This window comes from Amblyomma maculatum, chromosome 10, assembly GCF_055883805.1.
Source record: "Amblyomma maculatum isolate TAMU_Amacu chromosome 10, ASM5588380v1, whole genome shotgun sequence".
Lineage (NCBI taxonomy): Eukaryota > Metazoa > Arthropoda > Arachnida > Ixodida > Ixodidae > Amblyomma > Amblyomma maculatum.
This window is the reverse complement of record NC_139353.1, coordinates 98431436-98444134: the sequence shown is the minus strand read 5'-3', so window position 1 is coordinate 98444134 and position 12699 is coordinate 98431436.

The window sequence follows — 12699 nt, the reverse complement described above, 5'->3', positions numbered from 1 at the left end:
AGAAAACAGATTAACCTTATGAAAGGTCGTCTTACATGTTATTGCTCATTGAATATTCTTAAAAGCGACATACTTATGCGGTACAGTTTTAAATTTCTCTTACCATTTTATTCCGTTCTGGATACAATTTATTATGCTTAATTCTTCAACGTTGTGATTTCTTTTTACTTTACATGCGATGAAATTTTAAATCAATGTTTTTCTCTTTAATTCGCCCTATTCTTTTTATATTCATTCTATATCTTGACATTTTAGTGCCTCACAAATCCACAGCGCTATATTTTCTAATTATTTCTAATCATATACGCTAACATTATATGCTTTTGTCTTTGTTTCTGAGTATCATTTTAACCTCTGTGTGTCCTCGTTGTATAGCTTCATCACTTTGACGTGCTTCCCAGTGCTTCCAGGAACACTGTTTAAAAGCACATGTTCTTTTTAGCACCATAAAAGCAGTCTCATTTTTGTGGCAGGGGTATAATATTTATGCTAAAAATAGTTTTCCGCTGGCGTTACCTACCTTTAGCAGAAGAGCGTCAAATGAAAAACATTTTGCAATTGTTCGTAACACCCAGATTTTTATGGATTGTAGTCTTTCTTTAAAGTAATAATATTCCAAACAGCAAACTTTGCCCTAAGCAAAAAATAATACAGAAGCCTGTTTTTTAGACTGTAATAAGAGAATCATTTATTCAATATGTTAGTTTGGATATTTAGGGCTCAATGTCGTAAGCAAAGCAGGATACGAGATTTGTGGCTAATTAGAGGCGGAATAAAGAAACGAGCGACGAGCGCTGCGCCTATGCCTTGTCCCATTATTGCGAGCTGTTTTATCACAAATGGACTATCAACTTGCCCCAGCTGCTGTCTTGGCTAAATTTATTTTTTGGCACCTGGGGTCCTTTCAATGTTTTTTTTCGACTTCTAAACTCTCATTACTCGCATTGGCAATGCTATCTGCCATGCACGGGATGCGCGTGTTTCTGCTTCCCAAAATAGATGACCAACTTGGGCAACCTGCTGTCGTGGCTATGAGAGACGCCGTAATATAGAGCTTCGCAAATTTCGCCCACCTCGAATTCTTCTGAGTGACGAACAACACAGCAGACTGGCGCTTTCCTTTCAGTCTCCATTGAAAAGCGGCCGCCGCAGCTAGGGTTTCATTCCGCATCCTAGCCCACAGATGTCTTGTCCCTAAACTACTGTACCACAGCGGAGGAGTCCCTCACAAATTCAGCAATAAAACATTTTTTCTAATCAGCAGCCAATTATTCTTGATAAGTAACGTCTTCGTGTTTATTGTCTGCATTTTAATAAGCTAAATTAACCTAAAATAATGCCTCTGAGATTTACACTGCTGGACGCTTCCGATAGGCTTAGATACTGCTACTCCTTGTAATTCAAAAGTTCCCAAATCGCATTTTACGACAGCTGAGTTGTCGCGTTACGTTTTTCTTTCAGTTCGAGACTATTGTGGAAGTATCTGGCTTCAATCGAAGGTCGGTGTAGGCTGTGACTGGGGACCTTAATTGTACTGCACAATTAAACTATGTGACCGCTCAGCATGCCTCATGAGGGCGATGCGATACCGGGGTGTTCATGATCCATATGTAGATGACAATTATTAACGACGAAGATGCGCAAAGGACTGTTCAAAAGAGAAGCAGTTAAATAAAAGATGTCTTCAGTCTTTTTTTTATCTTATACTCCCCTCGTGCATTGAGGAGAGACATTTATGAATTAGCACGGGCATGCGGTCGGACAACATTTGCGGCGGTGTCACACCCGTGTTCATTTTTCAGGGTCAAAATGCTAGACATGGTCTCAAACAACGGAAGATAAACATGTTTGCTAGGTTCCAATAAGGCGGAGAACCACCAATCCTGCAACCCTGGAACACGAGGCTTTTTTGAAGGTAGGCTCACGATTGCCTATCTGTCGGTTTATCTGGGCCTCTCCCGTAAACGTATTTTACCTTTAACTTACATACAGTTTTGTGATACTGCCCCCATCTCAGTGGCACAGAGCATCTTGTCAGGTGCTGTACGTGTTATATATATTGTGAGCCTTCTGTGGACCTTCTTTCATTTGTACATGCCATGATCTTCTTCTTTCATTTGTACACACCATCATCATCGTCCCGCGGCGCCGGCTCCGGCGCGCGCCTGGGTTCGTGATTGGATTAAAACGCTAGACAAGGCTTCGCTGTCCTTGCCGTCACGACCTCGCCGTCTCGACCTAGCCTTCTTTTACAAGTGGTGGAGGTGAAATTTGATCCCCTTGCTGCCTTGGGCCCTGCCTCTCGCTGGAGCTACGTTCCGGTCGCCGTTTGGCAACTGCCACCATCGCTATGTCTACCGACAGTACCCAAGAACAAGCTGGACCCTCTACCTCGGCTGCACCACCCCCTCCGACTGTGCCCACACGACAGCGCGACCCGCCGCTGTTCGCTGGTCGTCGCGATGAAGACGTCGATGACTGGCTTGACACCTACGAGCGCTCCAGTGCCTACAACCGGTGGGACGATGCTCTGAAATTTCTCAACATCTCTTTCTACCTTATTGAGGTCGCCAGGACTTGGTTCATCAACAGCGAGCCCCACACAACTAACTGGACCACCTTTAAACAGCAGTTCCGACAGTACTTCGCCGACCCGGCAGTTCGGACTGAGATCGCGAAGACCAAGCTCGCTTCACGCTGTCAAGGTCCTGATGAGTCATATGCGTCTTACATAGAGGCCATACTTGCACTCTGCCGGCGTATTAGTCCCACCATGGCGGAACATGAACGAGTACACCACGTCTTGAAAGGAATCAATTCTACGGCGTATAACATCCTAGTTGCTCAGAATCCTTCAACTATTGATTCCATTATTACGACCTGCCAACGCATCGACCAGCTGCAGTCCTCCCGATTGCAGCCCGCCAACATTACTGGCCCGACCTATGCTGATCTCGAATTGCGGGCACTTATTCGAGCCATCATCCGCGAGGAGCTCCAGGCCCTCAAGCCTGTCTGTCGACACGGGTGCGATCACTCTTCCGCAACATCTAATGACGCAGGTCTCCGCAGCATCATCAAAGAAGAGCTAGCAACAATCACCGAACCTATGACATCTGGCCCTCCGGCACTCCGCTCAGTACCGACTTACGCGCACGTCGCAGCATCCCCCCCTCCTTTAGTTCCCCCGCCTCGACCGGCACCAACCTACAATCACGTCAATGCAATAGCGACAGCTCAACCTGCACCACCCTATTATGCACCTTGGCGCCCCTCCCGACCAATTTGCTATTACTGTGGCATTAGAGGACATATATCCCGCGTCTGTCGTCGCCGCCTCCAGAACGAGCGCCGTGGTTACGATACCTTTGAAAGTGACATCCCTCCAACGTCATATTATCAACGCCGGTTTACTCCAAGCCCACCTCGAAGATCATCCCCACCTCCAGAATCCTCGTCTGAGCCTCGTGGAACCCATGCATCCCGACGTCGATCCCTATCCCCATACCGCCGCTCAGTTTCCCCTCTCCGACCCGCAACAACTATCCCTGTCCGCCATCCGGAAAACTAAGCGTTGCAGTTTCTGGAGGTCAAACTGCACTCTTCGAACTTACCAAAAGTCCTCCAGATCGCCCGTGTAATGTGATTTCTGTTTTCGCTGAAAGATTACCGGTCGAAGCATTGATTGATACAGGAGCTGCAATTTCTGTCATTCACGCAGATTTGTGCTACCGTTTGCGAAAAGTGACGACACCATATGATGGGCCTGAACTCCGTGGAGCCAATGACGTCCCTTTGCGCCCTTTAGCAAAGTGCACCGTACGAATTGTTATTGACGGCGTCCGCCATCATGTGCAGTTTGCGGTGCTCTCACCATGTGCGCATCTGATGATTTTAGGATGGGATTTTTTGTCAACCGCTTCGGCATTAATTTCTTGTGGCGACCGTGTTGTCCATATGACAGACAGCGATTTTTCATCTGAAGTTTCTGAACGACATCATCCCCTCGTTGCCGCCGCTGATGCTGTTTTGCCTCCTCAGTGCGAAAAACTGCTTACCGTTGTTTCTGACCACATCACTGACGGCGACGTACTCATCGCACCATCTCATCGTCATCTTGCACGCGGTATCGCCTTCCCGTCTAGTCTTGTGAGGTTCTGCAACGGCTCAGCGACTGTAGCGGCCACTAACACTTCACGTGAATCCCTCGTGCTCCCAAAAGGAACTTCTCTCCCCTGCATAGTGGATGTTCAACCTTTGTCCTTGATGGTGCTCACCGCCCCTCTGCCTCAGCGCCGTGTTTCGCCAGACGTCTCTCTTTCTGCTCTCACAAAGACTATTAATCCTAACCTCACGCCGCACCAACGCCAAAAACTACTGACATTGCTTCGACACCACCAAGCCATTTTTGATGCCACTTCCCCACCACTGGGACGGACTAGTGTTGCGCACCATCGCATCATTACTGAAGGTAACTTTATCGTTCGCCGACGGCCTTATCGGGTTTCCCTCTCTAAACGAAAAGTAATTGAAGAAAATGTAAATGACATGCTCCATCGCAATATTATTCGTCCCTCGACAAGCCCATGGTCCTCCCCAGTAGTGTTAGTTAAAAAAAAGGACGGCTCGGTACGCTTTTGTTTTGATTACCGGGCACTCAACAAAATTACCCGCAAAGATGTATACGCAATGCCAAGAATTGATGACGCCCTTGACTCTCTCCAAGGCGCCGAATATTTCTCGACTTTGGACCTCCGCTCAGGTTATTGGCAAATACCTATGCACGAGGACGATAAAGAAAAAACCGCTTTCTCAACTCCCGATGGCCTTTACGAATTTAATGTTATGCCTTTCGGACTTTGTAACGCACCAGCGACATTTGAAAGAATGATCGATACTGTGCTTCGTGGCCTAAAATGGAGAACCTGTTTATGTTACTTGGATGACATTGTCATATTTTCGTCAACTTTTAACGACCATCTCACGCGCCTGAATGAGGTCCTTACGTGTCTCGCTTCAGCGGGCCTTCAGCTCAACACCAAGAAGTGCCACTTTGCACAGAAGGAAATTAAAATATTGGGACATCTAGTCAGCCATGACGGCATTCGCCCAGACCCTGAAAAAAATCATCGCGGTCTTGAACTTTGCTCGTCCACAACGGATTACAGAATTGCGCAGCTTTCTTGGCCTGGCGTCTTATTTCCGGCGTTTTATAAGGCATTTTGCAAGCATTGCTGCTCCACTTCATGCACTACTTAAAACGCGCAGCCCTTTCGTGTGGACTGAACAGTGCGAAGCCGCTTTTCATAATCTGAAGAACGCCCTCACATCAGACCCTGTACTTGGCCACTTCAGTGATAGCGCTCCAACCATCCTGCACACTGATGCCAGTGGCCTCGGTCTTGGAGCTGTACTTCTGCAGCGCGATGAAACTTCGCGTGAGAAAGTGATTGCCTTTGCCAGTCGGACTATGACTCCAGCTGAGAAAAACTACACCATTACCGAGCAGGAGTGCCTTGCTGTCGTCTGGGCGGTCCAAAAATTTCGCCCTTACCTATATGGTCGGCATTTCACAGTTGTGACCGACCACCATGCTCTTTGCTGGTTGTCTTCGCTCAAAAATTTGACAGGCCGACTTGGCCGTTGGATTCTTCGCCTGCAAGAATACAATTTCGACGTCACTTATAAATCGGATCGCCAGCACCAAGACGCCGACGCTCTTTCTCGCTGCCCACTTTCGGAATCGGCTTGCTGTTTTTCTTCCCAATGCATTTCCACCTATATCTCTTTCTCCGACGTGTATCACAACTGTTTCATTTGACGACTTTGAGAACAAACACGCTCTCCGCTCACAGCAATTAGCCGATGCCTACTGCCGACCCATCATCGACCGCCTTATTGGCGCTTCGGACCCACCCAATGCTCGGCTTCGCCGACAACTTCGCAATTTTAAGCTCGAAGATGGCATCCTACTCCGCTTCGTATATTGCCCTGATGGAACTCGCTGGATCCCAGTCGTGCCGCGTGTGCTTCGCCCACGTATACTGGCGGCTCTCCACGATGACGCTACTGCAGGTCACTGTCAACACCAAGTTGACAAAACCTACGACCGCGTGAAAAAACGATTCTTTTGGCCTGGCCTATCTTCCTGCGTTGCCAAATACATCGCATCCTGCCCTCAGTGCCAACGTCGCAAACGGCCGACGTCTTCGCCCGGTGGCCTTCTACAACCTGTTCCCTGTCCCGCCACGGCATTCGACGTAGTCGGCATCGACTTATATGGTCCCCTACCTCTCTCCGATGGGGGTAACCATTGGATCATAACAGCTGTCGATCACCTTACACGCTACGCTGAGACAGCACCTGTACCGACCGGTTCCGCTCAAGAAGTGGCAAATTTCTTTTTGCGATCAATTGTATTGCGTCATGGCGCTCCTCGTGTGCTCCTAAGTAACCGCGGGACGGCCTTCTTATCGGCAGTCGTTGCCGAAGTTCTTCACGCGTCATCCACCCTTCATAAGACAACCTCAAGCTACCATCCCCAGACTAACGGGCTGACTGAGCGATTTCACCGCACCTTATCGGATATGATGTCTATGTACATCCCACCGGACCATCGAAATTGGGACACTATTCTACCATTCGTCACTTTCGCCTATAACACAGCAGTGCAGCGGACTACCCTTATTCTCCATTTTTCCTCGTTTATGGCCGTCCTCCCACTAAAATTCTCGACGCTTCCTTCTTCTCTACGCCCGACTACTCCACATCAGTACCTACTCAGTTCTTATCTCGTGTGGCCAGGTGCCGTCATCTTGCCCACCTAAACACAGCAGCGTGCCAGGAAGACCACAAGTGTCGCTACGATTCTACGCATCGCGTGGTCTCTTATCGTCCCGGTGATGAAGTACTGCTTTATACACCAATCCGCACCCCTGGCCTTAGTGACAAATTCCACCATCGCTACCTTGGTCCCTACGAGATCATCAGCCAAACTTCTCCTGTTAACTACAAAGTCACGCCTGTTGATCCCCCAGCCGATCGACGCCACCGTGGAACTTAAATTGTTCATGTTTCTCGCTTGAAACCGTTTGTGCGCCGCGGTACATCAGTTAATTAGGAGCGGCCAGGCAGGCCGCTTCCGACCCCCCGGGCGCGTATTTGGGTTTGCTCGGTGCGGTGGCTCCGCAAGAGACAAAGCAACAGAAGAGACGAAGAAAACGGGCTGTTCCGACTAGCATCTGCCGCCCCCAGGAGCCGAGTAGCCCAGCGATTAACGCCGCATGCTTTTTCAATGGGCGTCACGTTGGACGCGGCACGGCTGTTCCGGCTACTACTACTACTACTACTGCTAATAATAATAATAATAATAATACACAGTAATATTTCTCTGCTAATTTTATTATTATTATTATTATTATTATTATTATTATTAGTAGTAGTAGTAGTAGTAGTAGTAGTAGTAGCGGCAGCAGTATACAGGAAGACTCGTTTCACGAAGTTGGCACTGAATTGTCTAGTTAACGGCCGAATTAACTGGCTAAATATTATCTTCACAGTTTTAATTAATAATAATAATTGGTGAACAGGAAGGGAAAGGCGCAGTATCTGTCACACTTGTGTCTGTGGACACCTTCATCCCTTGGTGTCCACAGACACAAGTGCAACAGATACTGCGCCTTTCCCTTCCTGTGAACTAATTATTATTATCATTAATAATTAAAACTGTGAAGATAATATTTAGCCAGTTATTTTGGCCGTTACCTACAGACAATTCAGTGCCAACTTAGTGAAACGAGTCTTCCTCTATACTACTACTACTACTACTTCTACTACTACTACTACTAATAATAATAATAATAACAATAGTAATAATAATAATAATAGTAGTAGTAGTAGTAGTAATAGTAGTAGTAGTAGTAGTATAGGCTTTCTTAAACTATTGTGTGAGCCTTCTGTGGACCTTCTTTCATTTGTACATGCCATGATCTTCTTTCATTTGTACATACCATCATCATCGTCCCGCGGCGCCGGCTCCGGCGCGCGCCTGGGTTCGTGATTGGAATAAAACGCTAGACAAGGCTTCGCTGTCCTTGCCGTCACGACCTCGCCGTCTCGACCTAGCCTTCTTTTACAATATATATATATATATATATATATATATATATATATATATATATATATATATATATATATGCATGTATGAATGCGAGAACATTTAACGTACTTGGCCGCTTAAAACATTATAGAGCGAAGTGTACGCTTCATTCAAAGAAACATTTTATTGGATTTGACGTTTCAACCAGAAGCTGGCCTTCATCAGCAGTGCGAATGCAAACGATGTGGGTAAGTTCTATATGCGAATAGTGGAAGAAGAAACAGGTGGCGGAGAGGCGTACAATGGTATTGCAGTGGTGGGTGGGATAAAAAGCAGGTGCAGGCGGGAAGTGAAAAAAAGTGCAGTGGGGGGGGGGGGGTATAAAACGAATTACATAAAAAATGGTGCCTGAAATATAGGGTGAAGAAATTTCAGAGCGGTAAGCCTGCCTAAGGCCAATTTGGGGCCCACTTCGGCCTTTCATGGGCAGCCTCAGCTGGGCTTATCGTATTTTTACCGTATAGAATACGAATATATGTTGCATTTGCCCACAATTAACACACAAAATACCCATGTGGGCGGCGTGTAGGAATGCCCGCTTTTCAGACCGGATGCAAACCACACGGGCCCTATTTAGGTTTTGAGTGGGTGGCCCTATTTCGGCTAGCCCGTCAACTATTTGCTTTAGGCCGACATTTGCATCGGATGTGCCCCAAAGTGCCCCGCAAGAGACCGATGCGGGCAGAAGCAGGAATGTGCACTTTCCTGCACCGCTTCAGACCATGAGGAAATTATCTAGGTTCTTGGTGGGCAGCCCAGGAATTTTCTGCATGAAGCCTACATTTCCGTTTCACCTTCCCTCGAAAACCCCTCAAGAGTCCCATTTAGGCAATGGGCGGGCATACCCGTATTCAGCCCTGCCGCTGCTCATGTGGCACCTATTGCGCTTTTGAGTGGGCAGCCCCACTTAGATTAGCCCAGGCTTTTTCTACATAAAGGCGAAATTTTCTTTGCATCGGCCCTAAAATTCCCCGAGCGGGACCCTTGAGGGCCAGATGTGGGAATATGTACTCAGTTAGCCCTATCAAAGCCTATATGATGCCCAGATGGGAAAAGCACGGGAAAGCCCAAATTGGGCTTGCCTGCTTGATCCTTAAAGGGGGCCCTCATGGGTGTTATCGTGGTTGCCCAAGACCAACTTCCCATACGGGCCCCAGGTGGGCAACGTAATGTGTGCTACTTGGGGAGTTTCGTTACGCTGAGAGTTTATTAAACAATGATGTCTGTGTCTTCAATCCCTTGCGTGCTTTGTGCGAGTTCGCGTTTCAAACTTTCTTCATCGATGGGGTCTTTGCACCCGCGACAAAAGTGCTTAATTGTTGTTCCAAGGGAGCACAAAATGTGGGGCTCCAGTAGGTCGGATGTAGGCCAGTGGGGCTGGGGAAACCATCATAAAACCTGCATCGGTCCCGTTGGGCCAAAAGTGGGCAAGGCCCATTCTGGCTTGCCCCAGTTCCTGCTGGGTCCCATACAGGGTCCCATACTGGCATTGCTGAGGCTAACACAGAGTACAGTCCTGCATCCAGACCATAAGGGTCCCTTGTCGGATATTTGAGCGCAATCCAACTTAAATGTGGGCTCTTTATGGGAACGCCCTCATAGATCCGAAATGAGGCCGCTCCATTAAATCTTTGTGGGACCTACACCTGCCCAAAGGGGCAAAAAACGGACATGCCTATATGCTACCCCAATTGGCCCCTTGTAGGTGATTTGAGGGTAGGTGAAATATGAATAAAAGCTCAATTTTGACAAGCCTTCGTGAAGCCCAAATGAGGTAGCCTTAGCTAAATCGCTTTAGGTCCCACATGGCTGTAATGGGGCTGGAAGGCGGGCATGCCCGCAATGTACTAATATCTGTCTCTTGTGGGGTATTTTAAGGCACGTGCAGCAGCAGGTGGGCTCTAAGTTCAAAAACAACACCCAGCCCAATTGGGGCTGCCCACACAAAACCACCATAGGTCCATCATCGGCCATTATGGGGCTAGAATGTGTGCGTGCAATTGTGCAATAATTCTTTCCAACCTTTATTTCCACTAGACGTTGCCGTTAATTACTATTATAGATGATTTGTATAATAGTTGTTGCCGTTTTTAGTCGATTAAAAATATTACATGGCTTTAGTTCTCGCGCTTATGCAAATTGCGCTAAAACTACTAAAACGTACTAACTGTTGCTTCTTATGTTATTGCTGTGGACAGCCTGCATCTCTTAGCACAATATTACTGTTCAGAGCACACATCTTCCTTGCCTGAACAAGATGTACATGATCATTTAGGCTCGATTAACGTGATAAGGTATTGTAAAATTTATTATTGTGGCTGTTTAGAAAGGGCAGACATGTATAAAATAAATTCTTAATTATGAGCATAAATATTGATTGGGAGAACTTGGACTAGGGCTTCCCATCAATTATATGCGTCGGCTCCCTATGATAATAATGTGGGTAAGCCCGACTGCGGCTTGCGCTATAGAATCCGCATCGGTCATATGTCATTATCTGAGGGGCTAACAGAAATTGAAATTAAATGTTCATCCACAGCAGCTGCCCGAATCGGTCCAAAGTAGGACTATCGGGGGGAGTTGGCGGGATATGCCCTTTTGACAATGCGGGAAAAATGTGGGGAGCCCCGCAAGGGCTGCCTTTATCGATCCCTCGTGGGGCCCATCGGGTTCTTTGTCGACAGCCTCCTTAAGGCTTGCGTCAGCCCCTCTTGCAGCACCCACAGTGAGCCCACCGGGGCTGTCCTGCATTGCCTACATCGAACCCACCAGGGCCCCCCTTCATATTCCACTTTGTGCTACCTGGGTTATTGGCCCAGTATGAATGTCATTTTAAAGAAATACGGCGATGGGCTCATTATCTTTCGAGCGCTCGTTGAGACCTGTCAGCCGTAGGCGTTTTATAAATTCTGTGGACCACGTTGCGGACCGCTCATGTCCAGCACCTGGAGGCACCCATCCACTCTTATTAGATTCATTTTTCCTTTAGCGTTATTGCGTAATCACTGCGAGACTCTTGAAACGCCAAAATGCTGAAGACATTTGCAATCATGATCATGTTGAAAATAACCACAAGAATGTTCTTAGCGCAACAAAATTACCACTCGTGCGGCTTAATACTGCTAATATAAAGAATGGTGATTCATCACCACATTTTCAACTTTCTTTCCAGCCACGTATGATTGTTCCATAAAATAGTCTTCGGATTACTAGGACAAAAGTTGCCAAATGCTAGTAACTTATTCAGTTCTTTTGGCAGAAAAGTGCATATTTATGTTCGCACATGTCCGCCCAAGCAAACAAATCTACAGTTTCAAATCATACATGCGCACAAGTAAATGGACGAACTTAACCGTGAATGATAATGACGGCTCCTTCTCCGTTTCAATTTATTTAGGTTTTTCAAAAGGTGGCCTTGACGGTCGGCTAAGTCCTGCTTAAATCATTTCGTTCCTACTTAATGGTTCTAAGCGGCATTCAGTACGGGCATACGTTGGTGTTCTGGATGCTGCCTGGCTGCTGATCATGGGCAGCCGAATGCCCGAACAATCGTTGCCAATTGGTAGGCGTTCATATAGGATTACGAGCTCGGTCCATGGGCGCTGGAAAGCTTCTGAAAAAACTAGTACATGGGCGGCTGAGTGGCCGATCAGCTATCGCCGATTTGTTGTATATTCAGTCGGGTTCCCGAGCTTGGGAACAACCAGTAACAAAAACAAAAGAATAACCACATATGTGCAGTACGTTTCCATATACATCATTTAGGGTATAAGAAAAACGTCAACTGCGTACTGCCCCCAATAAACGTGTATTGAAAAACAAAATACAAATCACTAACCCAATACACATTCATTAAGAAAAGTGCGTCATAAAAAAACTTTATATATTTAATTCACGAAAGTATGCCGCGCAAGATTGGCGTCCCACGGAAATGCGGAATGAAAGACAAAAAAAAATAACAGGCAGCAGTGAACACATAACGATGCAGTATCTAACAATGAAATGACGTGACTGACCTAAAGCAGAAAAGAAAGATTCATTTCATCAGATAGCCGTAATAGCTGCCGGCAAACGGTTTCATTGAATGCTGGTCTTTGGAAAAAAACGAGTCGCTGTATGCTGCCGTCCTGTACCATATTCACGTACATTTTGATTGTGGTCTATGCGTATGGATACATATCATGGTTCGAATATTTATGTTTCGTGTTAAACTCCAATGTGGGAGTGGTATATATTATGAAAGAGTTCGAGCCTAAGTATCGTTATCCACTGTTAATTATTCTTTATCGAAAATCTTTTTTGCTTTTGTTGCAGGTTTAAATGGCTTCCCAAGTACGTATCGAGCCGCCAAAGACGCAAGTTTGTCTTTATCACCTATGGTAGGATGATCCCACACCATGCTAGCATACTCAAACACTGACTGCACATAGGTTTTGTAAATGAGTTCTTCGTAGCTTGCGGGAAGGAACGCGTGTTTTCACAGAGAAATACTACGGAATTTGCAGGCCTTTCCCCCTATATAACCGGTGTTCCGGTGCCAC